Source organism: Lissotriton helveticus, chromosome 2_2 (genome assembly GCF_964261635.1).
Source record: "Lissotriton helveticus chromosome 2_2, aLisHel1.1, whole genome shotgun sequence".
Lineage (NCBI taxonomy): Eukaryota > Metazoa > Chordata > Amphibia > Caudata > Salamandridae > Lissotriton > Lissotriton helveticus.
In genome coordinates, this window is record NC_136060.1 from 108,068,702 (window position 1) to 108,087,327 (window position 18,626).

General features: G+C 51.8%; 1 protein-coding gene across 1 annotated transcript in view; it reads left to right on the forward strand.

Annotated features, from left to right (window-relative positions):
- Positions 1 to 18,626, forward strand: part of AASDH (aminoadipate-semialdehyde dehydrogenase) — a 550,271-nt gene that overhangs the window by 331,726 nt on the left and 199,919 nt on the right. The gene's annotated exons all lie outside the window — the stretch shown is intronic.

The window sequence follows — 18,626 nt, forward strand, 5'->3', positions numbered from 1 at the left end:
TCTCACAAATTTTCCCGACCTTGCAAGCACTTGGGTGTCAGTGGACGCGAAACAAAAAGCCGAAACCTCCCAGCATGTTCTAATGTCCCATCTTAAATACAAGGGTTTTAAGAGAGACTTTCTTGGGGCAGCTAGGGCCGGGCAAAAACACACGAGATGCAGCCATGACTCAGAGTGGTAATTGCACAGTCTGCAAGCCCCCCCCCTCCCTTGTTGGAGCCCATCTGTTAAAAGCCGTTAAACGCAAGCCAAAAAGTCGCATGAACATAATATTCTTCCGTGCCACTGCATTTAAGTTTTCCTGGAAATAGGCTTGCGGTTTCCCGGGAAGATACGAAGAGTTCAGTGGGAGCAAAATGGAAGATGTTTTTACGGAGTGCAGATCCATGCGATGGGAAATTAATTTGACCTGTCTGTTGATGGCATTTTTCCAGGCCGAGTATGGAATGGTATCTAAAAAAAGGGATGCGTTGTCCATCTCTAGCACTCTTATGGCCTTTGCAATCTGAGTGTTCCAAGGGTTGCCAGGACTGGAAAAGGTTTCTTTTAGCTGGGATTTTAAAGTGTTGTCACCGGCTTTTAATAGCCATATGAAGTATTTCAGGGTATCGGCCTCACAGTAAATTGATTGTCTTTGTAGGCCCAGCTCCAAACGTAGTCTTGCTCGCTGAATGAAACTTGGGAGGTGGAATTTTTTTTTATAGGTGGAGATTTGGGCGAGATCAAGACCATGCTCTATGCCCCGGGAAAGGCCTGATGCCCATAGGTTAAGGCAGGAAGAAGAGTAGCTTTGATCACCTTCAGAATGGCTTCTGCAGAGGGACTGCACAGGGACAGGTTCAACCGAGTCAGGGAGTATGTGATTGCTCCTGCTCCCTTTTGCAAGGCAGCTAGATGAGCTGCAGGTCTAGACGTCTCGTTGAACCAGACTCCTAAATAATTATATTTTACGGTTGTGTTGATCCTGGCAGGCCCGATGTTCCACCTTAAGCTTTTCTTATTCTTGCATCTGCCAAATATCAGTACCTTGGTTTTTGCCTGATTGATTTTCAAGGCATTAGCGATTTTGTATTTATGGAGCGTACTTAACGCTCGTTGGGGACCCGATTTGGCTTGGTCCATTATTACAATATCATCCGCATATTGTAATATATGCAGATACTTTTTACCAGGACTGAGTTTTGGCGGGAGGAGATTGCTGTTCTCTAAAAATGTTCCAAGATCGGCTGTATAAAGATTGAATAAGAGAGGGGCGAGAACGTAGCCTTGCTTTAGCCCGTCAGCGACACTAATTCTTGAAGAGACTGTCTTTGGGCCGGTTTTGATTTGCACCCATGTGTTCTTATGCAGTGAGATGAGTGCTCTTAGGAGGCTCTGCGGGATCCCCCACTTATTCAATTTCCTCCACAAGGTGTTCCGAGACACTTTGTCGAAAGCCGCGCTGTAGTCAATAAAGCAGCAGTAAAGTGGAAGATGTTTTTTTTGGGCTGCTTGTTGACTCAGGATGGCTAGAGTGGTGATATTGTCTATTGTGGAGGCCGATACCCGAAACCCCGTTTGGTAGTATGGTATTATATTATTGTCAGCAACCCATTTTTCAAGCACCCTAAGAAGACATCATGCATATGCTTTTGCCTCAAGATCTAACAGTGCGATGAGTTGGTAATTATCCGGGAGCGTGGGGTCTCCTTTCTTGAATATGGGGCATAGAATCGAGCCTAACCATGAGTCTGGTAGCTGGAATGTCCTGAACACGTTGTTGTATAGAGGAGTCAAGAGGACCGCCCACTCTTCCAGGGCACATTTAAATACCCCAGCCGGAAGACCGTTGGGCCCTGGAGCACCGTCGTTTTTCATATTTCGCAGATGCATGGAGACCTCGGCTGCAGTGGTCAACTCATGAGTTTCTGTTTGAGTGGATTCAACACGATCTCCTAGTCCAATCACCACTGGGTCCGAGGTATCACTGCGATATAGTTGGGACACGTGCAGGGCCCAATCTTCTTCACAAACCGCGTTTTCTCTCATCTTGTTCGTGGAACGGAGTTTGTTCATGTAGGTCCAAAACCTGGACTGGCTATTGCCCATAAGCAGGTTGAATATTTTTAGCCACTCAGAGTGTTCTTTTAGTCTCTTGGTTTCCCATAAGGATTTCTTGAAGGTCTTTCGCAGCGATGCCACATTATTGGCAGTATGTGCAGTTCCGATCAGTTTGTGCCGGCGCACAGCCCTCCTGAGGGTCTTTCTTTGGGAGGCTAGTGCTGGATCATGAATTTGCTTCGGACGTGGCCCAGATGATCTAGGCTGAACTACGCGGCCTACCAATAGATCCTGTAATTTAATGATGGCATTGTCCCACAGGTGATGTAATTCTGTGGGGGCCTCTAGTCTGAAGCTAGGTATTTCGGCCTGAAGCCAAATTCCCACCTTGACAGAGCCTAGTGAATCCCATTTAATTCTTCTAGCCAAGGTGTGGAGTTCGGCCCGCGATGATTGCCCCACTTCTGTTGTTTCCGCGGCAGCCAGCGTTTGCAAATGCAATGTTACCGTAACGGGGTTGTGGTCGCTCTCCATACGATCTAGAATTTCCATCCTGGCCAGATTATTGCCCAAAAGCAGTGATAAGAAAATATAATCAATGGTTGAGATGGTTCTAAACGTGGGCAAAAAATGAACACCCGGGTGCTGTTCCAGTATAATTTGCTGAGCTGACCGGAGGTTGTAAGTTGTTAGAAAAATAGTCATTGCTTCCTGCTCTTTGGTTTTCCTTGCTAGGAGACCATTAGTTGCAAGGTGACCTTTGCCCCTGCCTGCAGGGCCGGTCGCTCCACACACCGCGCAGGTCCCCCCCGTGAGTGCCGGGACCCCTGACCACTCCGCTGCTGCCTCACACAGCTGTGTGCCTGGATTGCTGTTCTGCCGGTTCTTTGTCGGTCTGTGTACTTTTTTAGCCTGTGCCCCTGCTTTTGTATTTGTTGTGCCTCCTGTGCCCCTGTATTTGCGCCGTCCTAGTGTCCTTTTCCCGCCGCTTTTCCCCCTCCCCGCTCCCCGCCGCTGCTCCCCTGCGGCCCGCCCCTTTTCTCTTTTGTAACCCGCCCATTGGCCACCCCGCTCCCGCCTCCCAGCTGCTCCTCCCTCCCACTTCGCACTTCGCCATTTATGGAGGGCGCCGCGCGGGAGCGCAGCGGGTGCGCCGATTGTGCGCCAAAGGCAAGCCCGTCTGCGCCCGTCCGCGCCTGGCCCGCGCCCAGCGCCAGAACCCCTGGTCCCCGCAGAGGTCAGCCCACCCGCCGGACTTACGACGCCGCCACCCTCAACGCAATCAACACCGGCCGGATCCAAGGCTGCTACCGAGCAACCCCGAGACGCACCCACGGACCCTTCACCTGCCAATCCTGCAACTTCTCCTGCATCCGGACACGCGCCGCGCCTGCCAAGCCGAGCACCAGCAGCAACCAGCTGAAGTGCATCCTGCTCAACACCTGCTCCGTCCACAGACACGCCGTGGAACTCTGGAACCTGCTCTATACCACATCTCCAGACGTCGCCTTCCTCACGGAAACCTGGATGAACGCCTCCTCAGCGCCTGCCAGCGCCATCACCATCCCGGACGGATACAAGATCACCCGGAGGGACCGCGTCAACCAGGCAGGAGCAGGCATCGCCATCGTCCACAAGAACACCATCCGCATCACGACCAACTCCGACGACACCCTCACAGCCAGCGAACACCTGCACTTCCAGATACACACCGACCCTAAGACCACACTCAGAGACACCCTCATCTACAGACCCCCGGGACCTCGCACGCAATTCAGCGAAGACATTGCAGACTTCATCAGCCCACACGCCCTCTCCTCCGCTGACTACATCCTCCTAGGGGACCTCAACTTCCACCTGGAGAACAACAATGACAGCAACACCACCACCCTGCTGTACAACCTCGCCAACCTCGGACTCAAGCAACTGGTGAACACCCCCACCCACTACGCCGGCCACACGCTTGACCCAGTCTTCTCCTCCAGCAAGTTCATCTCCTTCAGCCACTCCACCGGACTCCACTGGACAGACCACAGCTGCATTCACTTCAGCTTCAAAAGGACCACGACTCACCACCACCCGCAACAGGTTCCCCGCAGGAGCTGGAACAAGATCACCACTGACCAGCTCACCACAGCCCTGAACCAGAATCCTCCCGCCAGCTCAACGGACCCCAACCAAGCAGCCAACAACCTCACACAGTGGATCACCAACTGCGCTGACGACCTCGCACCCCTGAAAAACCATCCCAGCAGGCCCGGTAGCAAGAAAACTTCCTGGTTCAACGACGATCTCAAGAACTCCAAGAAGAACTGCCGCACCCTCGAGAAAGCCTGGCGCAAAGACCCTACTACAGACAACATGACTGCCCTCAAGCACGCCACCCGCAAACACCACCAACTGATCCACACCACCAAGAAGACAGCATTCAAGGAACGACTAGACAACAACTCACACAACAGCAAGGAACTCCTCAGCATCGTCAAAGAGCTCTCCAACCCCGGCGCCGGAACCAACGACATCACCCCCTCGCAAGAACTCTGCGACTCACTCCCCTCATTCATCCACAGCAAGATCGCCGACATACACAACAGCTTCGGCGCACAGACCACGCACCCAACCACCGAACCAACGCCCCCCACCACCACCCTCTGCGCCTGGACCCCGGTCAGCACCGAAGACACCATCCACACGATGAACACCATCCACTCCGGATCACCAACCGACCCATGCCCCCACCACATCTTCAACAAGGCCGACACCATCATCGCACCCCAACTTCGGGACATCATCAATTGCTCCTTCAACACCGCCACCTTCCCGGAGAGCTGGAAGCATGCCGAACTCAGCGCTCTCCTGAAGAAACCATCAGCAGACCCCACCGACCTCAAGAACTACCGCCCCATCTCGCTCCTCCCCTTTCCTGCCAAAGTCATCGAGAAGACCATCAACAGACAGCTTGCCGCCTTCCTCGAGTCGAACGGATCCCTCGACTGCTCGCAGTCCGGCTTCCGAGCCAACCACAGCACCGAGACCGCCCTCATCGCAGCCACTGACGACATCCGAGCCCTGCTCGACAACGGGGAAACAGTGGCCCTCATCCTCCTGGACCTCTCCGCAGCGTTCGACACTGTCTGCCACCACACCCTAGTGCAGCGCCTCAGCAACATCGGAATCCAAGAGAAGGCACTAGAATGGATCATCTCGTTCCTCACAGGAAGAACCCAGAGAGTCCGCCTCCCCCCGTTCAGATCCGAGGCCACCGAAGTCATCTGCAGCGTACGCAAGGATCTTCACTCAGCCCCACCCTCTTCAACGTCTACATGAGCCCCCTCGCGGCCATCGCATGCCCTCTGCACCGCAACCATAGCCAAACTAGAGAAAAGACTCCAACGCATCCAGAACGCCTCCGCATGACTCATCCTGGACATCCCCCGCCACAGCCACATCTCCGGACACCTGAAAGCCCTGCACTGGCTCCCCGTCAACAAGAGAATCACGTTCCGACTCCTCACCCATGCACACAAGGCGCTCCACGACCTGGGCCCCAGGTACCTCAACGACCGCCTGACCTTCTACACTCCCACCCGCCAGCTACGATCGACCAGCCACGCCCTCGCCGCCATTACACGCATCTGAAGAGCCACCATGGGAGGAAGATCCTTCTCCTACCTGGCAGCCAAGACGTGGAACTCCCTCCCCATCCACCTCCGTCAGACCCAAGACCACCTCTCCTTCAGGAAGCAACTCAAGACCTGGCTGTTCGAGCAGTAGCAGACCCCCCTCCCCCAAAGCGCCTTGAGACCCTCCGGGTGAGTAGCGCGCTATACAAATTTCTTGATTGATTGATTGAAGGTCTTTGATGTTAAAGTCTCCTAATAACAGTACCTCCGTAAGTGCGAATTCCAATAGAAGATCATCCAGATGTTTTACCAGTAGATCAGTTGCAGTTGATTTTGTGGTTTTCGCTATATTATGGTAACAATTGATTAGGAGAATTGGGAGGGCCCTACCTGACAGTGAGAGGTCGGTGATAAGTACTGTCTGCCCTGTTGTCAGGTTCCAAGGAATAGGTGTGACCGTTATCTGGCAGCTGTGCTTAATGTAAATTGAGAGGCCCCCGGAGGGTCTTCCGTAGGGGTTGGCCTGGGCGGCTCGTTGAAAGAGTTCATGATAGCCAAGCAGAGGCGATGGAAATAGAGACCAAGTCTCCTGGAGACATATGATATCGCTTTTGTTCAGGAAATCCACGGCTGATTTTGAGGCAAGAATTGACTGTAGCCCGGCCACATTCCAGGATGTGATGGTTAATTTAGGGTTGAACCGCTGGCGCCCGTGTTAGGAAGAGCGCTGCTGGACTAAGTTAGTAAGAGGCTCGAGGGCAGAATAGCCGTGGCGGATATCGTTTGCATAGAAGGCGGAGCAGTTAGGTTTGCAACTTATCAGACGTTGGTTGTTATGACATGCGATGGTTAAGAAATTGTCTACTTTCGACGCTTCCGGAAGCCAAGCATGGGTTGCGCCCCGGGACCCCTTCAGTACGCTAGTATGCTGCTTCACTGGGGCCTGGGGGAGGAGAACGTTTCGATACCCCAATTTTCAAATAAATTGGCTTCCCTAAGGATTGCATTCCTAATGGATTCCTGGGACCACGATGTAGTAGTGGCCTCTGAGCCCCCTTTTCCTGGTATTGTAATAAACTTGACCAATATAAGGTCTGAGGAAGTGACCCCAGACAAAGCAGGAACACACCTCCTTGGTGTGTTGTGCTTCTAGTGCCCATCCCACCTGCCCTCCATGGTCTGCTTGCTACTCTAGCCCCACACCTTGCCCCATGTTTTCCCTGTACTGGCCCTTATCCCCTCCCTCCTGCCTTGTCTGTTGTTGTGCCCCTGCCCTTCATGGTCCGTTATAAAGCAACTGTCCCTCCTGTCTGTCCGAGATGGTCAGCTTGCTGTGCTTGCCTGTTTCCTCTTTGCTCTCTGTTGTCCATGTAAAAGGCCCTGTCCCCTCCCTATTGCTTTCCATGATCCGTTGTGCTGCACTGCCATTGTGCTTGCTCTGTGTGGTGTATTCTGCTGCTGCAACCCCTGACGTCCCTGCCCATCTCCCTGTTGCCCTCTGTTATCCGAGTCCATGTCCTTTAGCCATTCCCCCAGCCCTCCGTGATCAAATGTACTTTACTTGCCAACATTTGTAACTTTATAAGAGGGAGATTTAGGAGAAAAAACTCGGGAATGGATTTTTCCCGTTGACTTACATTGAAAAAGAGTACATTTTAGGCCAGTGACAGATAAAATAAAGCCCTTTTCGGCTTTAAAACATTTGGAGTCTCTTGCCTACATCGGGTCTGCTGGCATGTATGATTATAGTGCCACTGCCTCGTCCTTCTGACCTCAGTGGTCTTTTATATTGCTACAGCCTCTCCTGCTCGTCCTGCATGGTTGGTTTGTTGTCCCTGTCCCCCTTTTCCTGTGCCCTCCATGGTCTGTTGTGCTGCCACTGCAACACCCCCGCCTGCTCAGCATGTTCAACATGTTGCCTCTGCACCCTCCTCCATGAGTAAACAACTAAAATGAGGACAGATTTTTTGAGTTCTCAAATAGTGGCAAAGCACTTTTTAATAATTTGCTATCTTCATGTTTTTGTATCCAGTTGATCATTTGATTATGTGCTACACTTATGGCCAGAGCTGCAGACTTTGCAACTGGGAATCCAGGTTTGAGTTTCTGCATCTGCTTGAAATCCTGTTATCTGAAAGAAACAGGTTAGTATTAGATTCCTTACCTTAGAATATCCCCAGGCGTCAGTCTGGATCCGGAAACCTTTGCGTAGCAGTACCCCTGCGCGTCGGTAGGCGTCGTCTGCAGGCGTCCCCTGCGGCTCCGCGTCCGTCGTCGGCGTCGTGCGCCGTGATGACGTCGCTGGAGTATATAGACGCCGCCTCCGCGCGCTGACGTCAGTTCTTCTTTTTTCCGCGCCAGTTAGCGCAGATCCGAAGAGCAGTACTCCGGTCTTTTGACCAAGTTTTTTGTTGAATAAATCTTCTACGGTGCCGGTAGGATGCCCGGTTTCAAGAGTTGCGACAATTGCGACCGCATGATGTCGGTCACCGACCACCATCGACTCTGCCTCCGGTGTCTGGGCGCGGACCACGACGTGGAGTCCTGCGTCGACTGTCGGGCCTTGACTAGTAAAGCTAGGCGGGAGCGGTCCCGCAAGCTTCTCGAGCTCCGAGTGTCGGCCCCGCGTCGAGAGCGGTCCCGGTCCGGTCGGAGGTCGAGGGAGCGATCGCGGAGCCGCCATGAGCGCTCCGGGAGTCGCCACCATTCCTCCGGTTCGTCAGGTAAGCGTAAGAAGTCGGGGCGTCGTCATCGCACCCCCGACTCCCCCCGACGCCCGCGTGATGCGGCCGGGGGTTCGGGTGGCCCCTCCCCCGCGGCCCCGCGTGGGTCGCCGACGCCGTCTGCCCCATACCCGTCGGTCCCTGGGGAAGGCGCGTCGCGCGAGGAGATTGAGGCATTCCTCATGGCTATGAGGGCGAGGTCTCCTCCGGCGGGGCCTACGGCGCCTGTGGGCCCGTCGGTCCCATCTGGGGGCCTGAGCGGTTCGGGTGCTCCTGCCCCGACGCCGCCGGTGGCTCCGGCCCCGGCGCCGCTGGGCCCCTCAGGTTCGTCGCCGGCTGGTCTACCGGCCTCTCCGGCGTCGATTCCATTGGGCCGTCCCGTGGTGCCGCCCCCGCGCGACGCCGGGACTCCGCCGTCGGTTCCGGCCGGCGTCGGGTCCCCGGCGCCGGCGCCGCGCGGCGCCACCCCCATTCCCTCTCTGACTCCGGACGCGGAGTCGGACCGGCGTCGTCCGACGCCGGATCCGGCGCCGATGGGGCCCATTGACCCCGAGGAGCCAGTCTATATCGTCGACCCAGACTACGGCGATGAAGACGAGTATGGAGAGGGTTGGGAGGGGTCTGAGGACCCTTTATCCCGTGCCTGCCAGTATGACGTGGACTGGGTAGGTGACTTGGGTGATGCCAGTGGTCTGGACGAGTCGCCCAACCCTGGGTTTGTCTCGCCTTCCCCTGTGGCGTCTGAGGCGGGGGCTGCCTATTCGGTGGTCCTGATGAGGGCTGCCAAGGCCTTGCGCCTTGAGCTCCCCGTCGCTAAGGTCAAACCTAACATTCTGACCGAAGTGTTTAAACCGCAGTCATGCCCTCAGGAGCCTCTGCTGCCGTTTAATGAGGCACTGACGGATGTCCTTTTGGGCACCTGGTCCAGGCCCGCTTCCGGTGCGCCGGTTGACCGGAACGTTGCCAGGCGTCACCGTCCGTGCTCGGACGACCCTGCCTTCCTCTCCACCCATCCCTCCCCGGAGAGTCTGGTGATCCAGGCCTCCACTTCACAGTCCGCATTTCCGTCGGCCCCGCCCGATCGGGAATGGAAGCGGTATGACCAATTTGGCAAAAAGGTCTTTTCCTCTTTGAGCGCTGGACTGCGGTCTTGTAATACCGCGTGCCTCTTGGGCCGCTACACCCACTCCCTGTGGGATACGGTCGCGGAGTGTCTGCCGCAGTGCCCGCAGGAAGTGCGGGACAAGCTCAACCAGGCCTTGGTTGAAGGCCGGGACGCGGCGAGGTACTCGATCAGGTGTGGTCTTGACACGACCGACTCGCTGGGACGGGCTATGTCCACGACGGTGGCGATTCGTCGCCATGCTTGGCTGCGATCTGCCAACTTCTCGCCGGACGTCCAGAATGCCCTCATGGACATGCCATTTGATGGCAGTCGCCTGTTCGGTGACAAGGCGGACAACGCGCTTGAGCGCTTCAAGGACTCCAGGGTCACGGCCAAGTCCTTGGGTCTTTCGACCCAGCGCCAGCAGACGGGTTCGTTTCGCCCCTTTCGTGGCCAAGGAAGGGGCGGTCCCACGCGAGCTGCCAGCCACGCGCCGCAGAACGCTCCCCAGCGCGGTGGCGGCCGTGGATTCCGCCGTGGTGGCGGTAGAGGGCAGCGGCGAGGTCAGTCCACACCTCCCCCCGCTGCAGCCTCCAAATCTTCCTAGTCCGAGCTTTCGAGCTCACGTGACGCCAGTGGGTGGCAGGGTTCGCCATCACCACTCCCGCTGGCGCGCGATTACATCGGACAGGTGGGTGCTGCAGCTCGTCCGAAGGGGCTACTCCCTCCCCTTCGAGTCCACTCCTCCAGCCATGCCACCGCAGAACCACCGTGTGTCGGGGGACCACTTGACACTTCTGCAGGAGGAAGTTACGGCCCTCTTGGCCAAGGGGGCCATCGAGCGCGTTCCTGGGCCAGAAGTAGGGTGTGGTTGCTACTCCCACTACTTTCTGGTGCCCAAGAAGGACAAAGGAGGCCTCCGTCCTATCTTGGACCTAAGGGACGTCAACGGCTTCCTCCGGAAGGAGAAGTTCAAGATGTTGACTTTGGCTCAGGTCTTGGCTGCTCTAGACCCACAAGACTGGATGGTAGCGTTGGACTTGCAGGATGCGTATTTTCACATCCCCATCCTGCCGGCCCACCGGCGTTACCTGCGGTTCACGGTAGGCCAGGAGCACTTTCAGTTTATCGTGCTCCCATTCGGCCTTACCAGCGCCCCACGGGTGTTCACGAAAGTGATGGCGGTGGTCGCAGCTCATCTGCGCCGGTTAGGGGTTTCAGTCTTCCCCTACCTCGACGACTGGTTGTTGAAGGCGGGCTCGCCCCAAACAGTCGTCCACCACCTTCAGATGACGGCAGACCTCCTGCACGAGCTGGGGTTTTCCATCAATGTGCCGAAATCACACCTGTGTCCCTCTCAAAAGCTCCTTTTCATCGGAGCGGTTCTCGACTCGGCGCAGTTTCGGGTTTATCCTCCGGAACGGCGGGTTCGGGATATTCAGGCTCTGATTCCCATCTTTCAGCCGTTATCCCGGGTTTCGGTCAGGTTGACGCTACGGCTTCTGGGGCTGATGGCCTCCTGCATCCTACTGGTGCATCACGCCAGGTGGCGGATGCGGGCTCTGCAGTGGGACCTGAAGTTTCAGTGGGGCCAGCATCAGGGCAACCTATCCGACCATGTCCTGATCTCGGAGGGCACTGCGAGACAGTTGCAGTGGTGGCTTACGGACCGCGATTGGGTCGGAGGCAGATCCCTCTCCCTTCCCCAACCGGAGCACGTGGTTGTGACGGACGCGTCCCTCCAGGGCTGGGGTGGCCACTTGGGAGAGGCGGAGATCAGAGGCATCTGGTCTCCGGCGGAGTCCCGGCTCCATATCAACCTGTTGGAGCTGCGGGCGATTCGCCTAGCACTGAAGGCATTCCTCCCCTTTGTCAACGGGAGTGTAGTGCAGGTGTTCACGGACAACACCACCGCCATGTGGTATTGCAACAAACAAGGCGGGGTGGGGTCGTGGACCCTTTGCCAGGAGGCTCTGCGCCTCTGGCAATGGCTGGAACGTCGGGGTGTGACTCTGACGGTTCAACACCTGGCAGGTTCTCTGAACGCCAGGGCGGACGAACTCAGCCGTCGGTGCTCGGTGGATCACGAATGGCGTCTGAACTCGGACGTGGCGAGCGGCCTCTTTCAGCAATGGGGAGAGCCGTGGTTAGATCTATTCGCCACAGAAGAGAACGCGCAATGTCATCAGTTCTGCGCGTTGGAGTTTCCAAGACGGCACTCGCTCGGCGACGCCTTTCGGCGCGAGTGGAGCTGCGGTCTGTTGTACGCCTTTCCGCCTATACCACTTCTGCCCAGAGTGCTGAAGAAGATCAGGCGCGACCGGGCCCAAGTTATCCTTGTGGCTCCGGACTGGGCTCGAAGATACTGGTATCCCGAGCTACTCAGCATGTCAGTCGGTCCCTCGTTCCGCCTGCCCCTTCAGGAGGACCTTCTGTCGCAGCAGCAGGGGACGGTCCTCCACCCGAACCTGTCCAGCCTCCACCTCCATGCGTGGAGATTGAGCGGCGGCAGTTGAGGCCATTCGACTTGCCTCCTGAAGTCTGTGATGTGATTCTGGCAGCCAGGCGTCCCTCCACGAAGTCGGTATACGCCTGCCGGTGGAACAGATTTGTGGCATGGTGCACAGCAAAGGCTGTGGATCCCCTTTCTGCCCCTCTTTCCGAGGTTCTCCTCTTCCTTCTTTCTCTTGCCCAGCAGGGCTCTGCTCTGGGCACTATCAAGGGCTACCTTTCTGCCCTTTCCGCCTTCTTAAGGCTACCTGATCAGCCATCTTTATTCAAGTCCCCTATTGTACTGAGGTTCTTGAAAGGCATCACGCACATGTATCCACCAGTTCCGTTCGTGATGCCTCAGTGGGACTTGAATCTGGTTCTGACATTCTTGATGTGTGCTCCCTTTGAGCCGCTTCATTCCTGTCCTCTCCGTCTTCTCACTCTTAAGACGGCCTTCCTGGTTGCCATCACCTCTGCCAGGAGAGTGAGTGAGCTCCAGGCTCTTTCTGTCAAACCTCCTTTCATGTCCGTCCATCCTGACAAGGTGGTTCTTAGGACTAGGCCTTCTTTCCTGCCCAAAGTAGTTTCTGCTTTTCACATCGGGCAGTCCATCACCTTACCCTCCTTCTTCCCGCCTCCGCATCCTTCAAAAGATGAAGAGCGGCTCCATCGTCTGGACCCAAAACGTGCGCTTTCATTTTATATGGATCGCACACGCCAGTTCCGGGTGGATGACCAACTGTTTGTTGGCTACGTGGGTGAGAAGAAGGGAAGGGCGGTACAGAAACGCACCATCTCTCGGTGGGTCGTCCTGTGCATCAAAGCATGCTACTCTTTGGCTCGGAAGGAGCCTCCTGTTGGGCTGAGGGCCCATTCCACTCGGGCTACGGCGGCTACTACTGCCCTGGGCCGGGGAGTCCCTTTGCAGGACATTTGCCAGGCGGCTACGTGGGCCTCGCTGCACACCTTTGCGAGGCACTACTGCCTGGACAGTCAAGTCCGGAGGGATGGCTTCTTTGGCCGTTCGGTCCTCCAGGACTTTCTGGTGTAGGTTGTATTGGTTCGCAGACCCACCACCGGGGTTGGTATTGCTGGGGTATCTATTCTAAGGTAAGGAATCTAATACTAACCTGTTTCTTTCAGATGAACAAGTTACTTACCTTCGGTAACGATATATCTGTAAGAAACAGTAGTTAGTATTAGATTCCTTACCGCCCCACCCATCCTCCCCGTTCTGCGAACTGATACCTAGGGTTAAGGACATCCCTTTCAGGGCCCTAGTTTCAAATGGCACCAGTGTTGGTTCTCACATGGCTCTGCGTGTTCTGGCGCGGAAAAGCTGTGTGCAAAGAACTGACGTCAGCGCGCGGAGGCGGCGTCTATATACTCCAGCGACGTCATCACGGCGCACAACGCCGACGACGGACGCGGAGCCGCAGGGGACGCCTGCAGACGACGCCTACCGACGCGCAGGGGTACTGCTACGCAAAAGTTTCCGGATCCAGACTGACGCCTGGGGATATTCTAAGGTAAGGAATCTAATACTAACTACTGTTTCTTACAGATATATCGTTACCGAAGGTAAGTAACTTGTTCATTACGCGCAAATCATGTAATCTCCCCATGCCTAAAACCAAAATCAATTTGTCCTTCTAAGCTGATGGTCATGTAAAGCACTCCAATACCTTCAGGCCAAGTCTGCGCTATCTAAAACTGCACAAAAACAAAATAAATGTATTGTTTTGCACACCCCGGTCATTAAGCTACACTTGGGCTACATTTGGGTGATATTTGTGCTGTATTTGGGCTCTTTTTTCCCGGATGGCCATCTTGGGAGACTTATTTGTTATGAAGCGCTCTACTTTTCTCTTTTAACGTAGTATCCTCAGTAGAACATGCTTTCAGTTTTCCACTTTAATTCCAACAAGATGGCATTCAGATTTGCCACACTTTTGGCATGAATTCCGAATGGTAATTCTAGTTGCTTATTAGAACACTGTAGAAAAACTGCTGGTCACCAGGGAGTTAACTGGCATTCTGCTGCTGGTGTTGAAAGTGCATGTTTCAGTCTACATTTCTGAATGTTTTAATGAAATAGAAGAGGAAGATATTAGAGAACTCAGTTAAAATGTGTCCTAATTTTTCTTTCTAGAGCACTAACCATAATTTCAATGGCAAACTGAACACCTTCATTTTGTTCCTTTCTAAATTAAATGCCTCAAGTTTCAACAGTTTGATTCAATCAAGATAGCTTTAGGTGTACCATGCTTTTGTCATAAATAAGACTGCCCACGCTCTAGTTGTTCTTTACAACACTTTGGGAAGCTGCAGTAAGTAGAACACAAGGCAGTCAGCTGAAAGACTGCTCCTGTTGGAAGTACATGATTTACTGAGAATATCAGAATTCATTCTCATATGGCTGAGAAAGGTAGTGTGAATGTACAGAAAATATTCTCTTAATTTATCTTCTGGAGCACCTTCCATAACCTCTGAGAAAATCTTGAGAAAATAGTTTCTCTCAAACATGATTGATGAAATCCCAACAGAAGGCTTTTTCACAGTGTAAAATCACTTTCGAACACACCACAATTCCTAAAACTAGTATGGTATCATCAACAAATGGTTTATATTGTAACTAAATCATCCTTTATTCGTTATCCATTTTCTGACCCTCAAAACCTGTTATTCATTGCAATGCATTTCATTGGGGTGCTATCATGTATATGGGTCCCAAGATGACTTTTAACACTTCCTGGATAAAGTGTTGGCAGCCAATCAGATCCCACCATGAGATTGAGGCTTATGCTCCAGACAGATGTACAAATTTGAATTTCCTTTAATATCTCGAAAACTACTGAAAGGATTTACGATTTCTGGATCAAGAGCTACCTTTCTGCCAAATTTGGTGTAATTAATTGGGTTACCCATGATCAAGGCGCACAAGCGCCGAAACGCGTTGGGTTTTCGGCTTTGAACCTTACAATAAACCACCCCGAGCTCTTTAAGGAATTAGCCTCTTATTGCGGAAGGAGTGTGCACACCGTAGCGTTTGCTGCTGTGTGAGTCGGACTAGAGCTAGGGTGTCCTCGGACCCTGGCGCGCACCGTTGCTGAAGAGTCCAAGCTTTCGTGAGGATTGTGTACAGAGAGAGAGAGAGAGAGAAAGAAAGAGAGGGAAAGAAAGAGAGAATATTCAGGCTGCATAAGAATGCTGTATTTAAGAAAAAGCTAATTATAAAAATTCATTGGATTGAGTACATTTCTGACAGTACAGCTCATACGTACCAGTGTTTTATATTTCACAATATCAAATTTTCTAGAAGGATGTACAAAGATTGAAACCAATAGTGCAGTCTTAAATTGAATACTGGGATATTGCCAAGAAGCAAACATAGGTTAGAATCCTGACTTGTACACTAGTGTCAATAATTAGCTTAAGGAAACTTTGATGAATAGGTTTATTGGTTTGTTTAAAAGTAAATATTGAGTGCTGTTGTCTGATCTACATAAAACCTCCTTCTTAGCTTTGCTAACTAATTGCTATTTATAGAATTAGAATTATAAATGGACAATCGCACTTCATGTGCCAAGATAGCATGATACCACAGTGTTGTGGATAAGAACCTAGAGTTTACAAAAAGACCAGTTCAACATATCCTAAACAGGTCAATGATTGTAGTACGTCAGGTACCTAAATGGACTGCAATAACTCAGCAGCAGCTTCCGCTGCAAGCGAAGTGTACATGGCCCTCAGTTTGGCATTTGAGCAAAAGTAATTTAAACACTGAAGCCAAAACGGCGCTTGTTCTGTTAAAAGACCAATACGTGGTTGGAACACATTTCTTGTGGGACATGTTCTAAGGAGCTTTACCAGCAGGCCTCTAATTGATTAGATAGTTTTTTTTGTTAACTATAAATCACGATGTAATGGCATTTTCAAATCTTTCTTTGTATTTAAAAAGACCTTAATCTGCGTCTATAAATATAAATTAGCATAAAGATTAATGCACTCTTACCAACGAGACAAATTATCCAGGAAATATTCAGCTACAAGAGGTGCACTGACAATCGTATTTAATAATGGAATATAAATACATTTTGGAAATGGCAACTAAAAAGATTCACGTGAACAAGACGTACTTGATAATTTAATATTGGTGGCATATTTACTGGACGAATATTCCTGGGTTTCTTAATTTGAGTTGGTAACTCTTATACAAATAATGATTACTAAATTTTTTTACAGAGAAAGCTTTTGTTCTAATCTTACAACGAGGTGCAAACTGCATGATAGCATGAAGGGAAAGGATAGTGGATAGAAAAAAGGTGCCTCTTGGTATACCGAAGAATTGAGAATTGGAAAACAGGCCCTTCGTCAATGCGAAAGGCATTGGCGAAATTATATACGTCATTGGCTCAGGAAAATTACAAAGTACAACTAGCCCTTTACAAAGCATCTCTGAATGTTGCAAAGTCTGCATAGTATGACTTGAAGATCAGGGAAGCCACTGATACCCAAAAGGAGATGTTTGATGTACTCAGGGAGCTGAGTAAAAAGAAGGAATTGAGGTCAGTTGCTAACCAGGAGGATAGCGACAAGATACAGGAACCAAGAACCAAGGTTATAGAGATTATAAGGGAAGCACTACTCGTATTAGTCAGTGTCCTTTCCCAGTGCTCGACCCACCAGACTTTGAGGGAGGCATACTTTCTGTCTTCACTGCTCTCGATTTAAATAGTCTAGACCATATTATGACTAAAATAAAGTCTGGGTCACCGGAAGAACCTTGCCCTCCCAGGGTGCTCAAACCTGTTCTCCCAGTGGTAGGGCAAGAGATATTGGCCCTACTGAACTTGTCCTTGGCAACAGGGAAGGTCCCACCCAAATTCAAGGAAGCCATGGTAACCCCTCTGCTAAAGAAAGCAGGGGCAGCCCCGAAGAATCTGAAGAATTTTTGACCTATCTCCAGATTGCCATACCTGGCTAAAGTGCTTGAGCAACATGTGCTTAGAGTGTTCTCATCCTTTTTGGAAGAGCATCAGCTGCTACATGCCAGTCAAGCGGGATTTAGAGCCCACAATAGCACTGAGCTGGTGTCAGTGCTAGATGAGCTACGGATAACAGGTGACAGGACATCCCCTTCGGTGCTGATCCTTTTGGACCTCTCAGCCGCGTTTGACACGGTGAACCACGTTCAACTGGTGGATCGTGTCCGTCGGCTGGGAATTAATGGGACAGTCCTTCAATGGGCTGACTCCTTTTTGGAGGGTCGGCCCCAAAAGGTCCAAAAAGGGGAACGTAATTCTAGTCTTGGCGCCTTGCCATGGGGAGTCCCGCAGGGCTCTGCGCTGTCCCCTCTGCTTTTCAATGTTTTTCTCTAGCCTCTGATAGCAGCATTGGTTAAACTGGACTGTCAGATATATAACTACGCCAACGATACTCAACTCTAATTGTCCGCATTGATCATTCTTCTCAGGCACAGTTTAAGGTACAGAACATCCTTCGGTTTACTATGAACTGGATGACTCTGAATTCACTCAAAGTAAATCCTGATAAGACTGAGGTCCTTGATAGTGCTACATGGGATAGCACCTGGTCCAGTATCTTCTGGCCACAAGAGCTAAGCACTACTCCGATACAGGTGCCAACAGTGAAGAGCTTGGGTATCAGGTTGGACTCCAAGTTAACAATGGATAACCAGGTAGCCGCTGTAGTGGGGACATGTGTGGGATTGATGAGGCAATTGAGGAAACTTGTACCCTTGGTGTCTTTCGCGACAATGCGTACTGTGGTGTCAGCTTTAATCCTGTCACGCTTGGATTACGGCAACGCAGTTTACCTAGGACTCCCAGATAAACTTCTGGGGAAACTTCAGGTGGTTTTAAATGACGCAGCGAGACTGATCCTTAAACTGCTGAGAAGAACACATGCCACACCATTGCTACGGCAGTTACACTGGCCCCCTATTAAGCAGAGGGTCAGGTTTAAGGGCCTATGCATTGCACATAAGGCTAAGTATGGAGCGGCGCCTAGCTACATCAAAAACCGTCTGAAGCCTTATGTGCCAGGCTGCTGTCTTCGTTCATCAGGGACACACCTGCTGGCCTGTCCGCGCTTTTACAGAACCACCTTGGGGGGACGTGCCTTCTTGGCTGTGGTTCCCCAGATCTGGAATAAACTACCAGAAAGTCTGCGCGGGGAGACGACTCCATTTAGGAAGAAACTCAAGACCATCCAGTTTACCGAGGCGTTTGGATAAGTTCATCCCAATTCTGCCCTATCTGCAAGTGTTATGACATCCCGGGTTCATAGTAATATAACATAACATAATATATATAATTAGATTGTGTACACAAAGCAAACTACTAGAAATGAGGATCTGGATGTGTAAAACATCACATTTGCAGAGTCTGTTAGCTGTTAAGTTTGATCTGATGCCGGTAGACACTGTGCACGTCTTTGTATGTGTATTTTGAGATTTACTGAATGAATCTTAATGTCTAGGATGTAATTTTATTTGCCAAAACGTTGTCTTATTTTATCTATGAAGTTAGGAATGATAAATCGGATGAATGACATATTACCACATACTGCAGATTTAAAATGCACAGTGATTAATTGTTTCCATTTGGTATCAGGCTG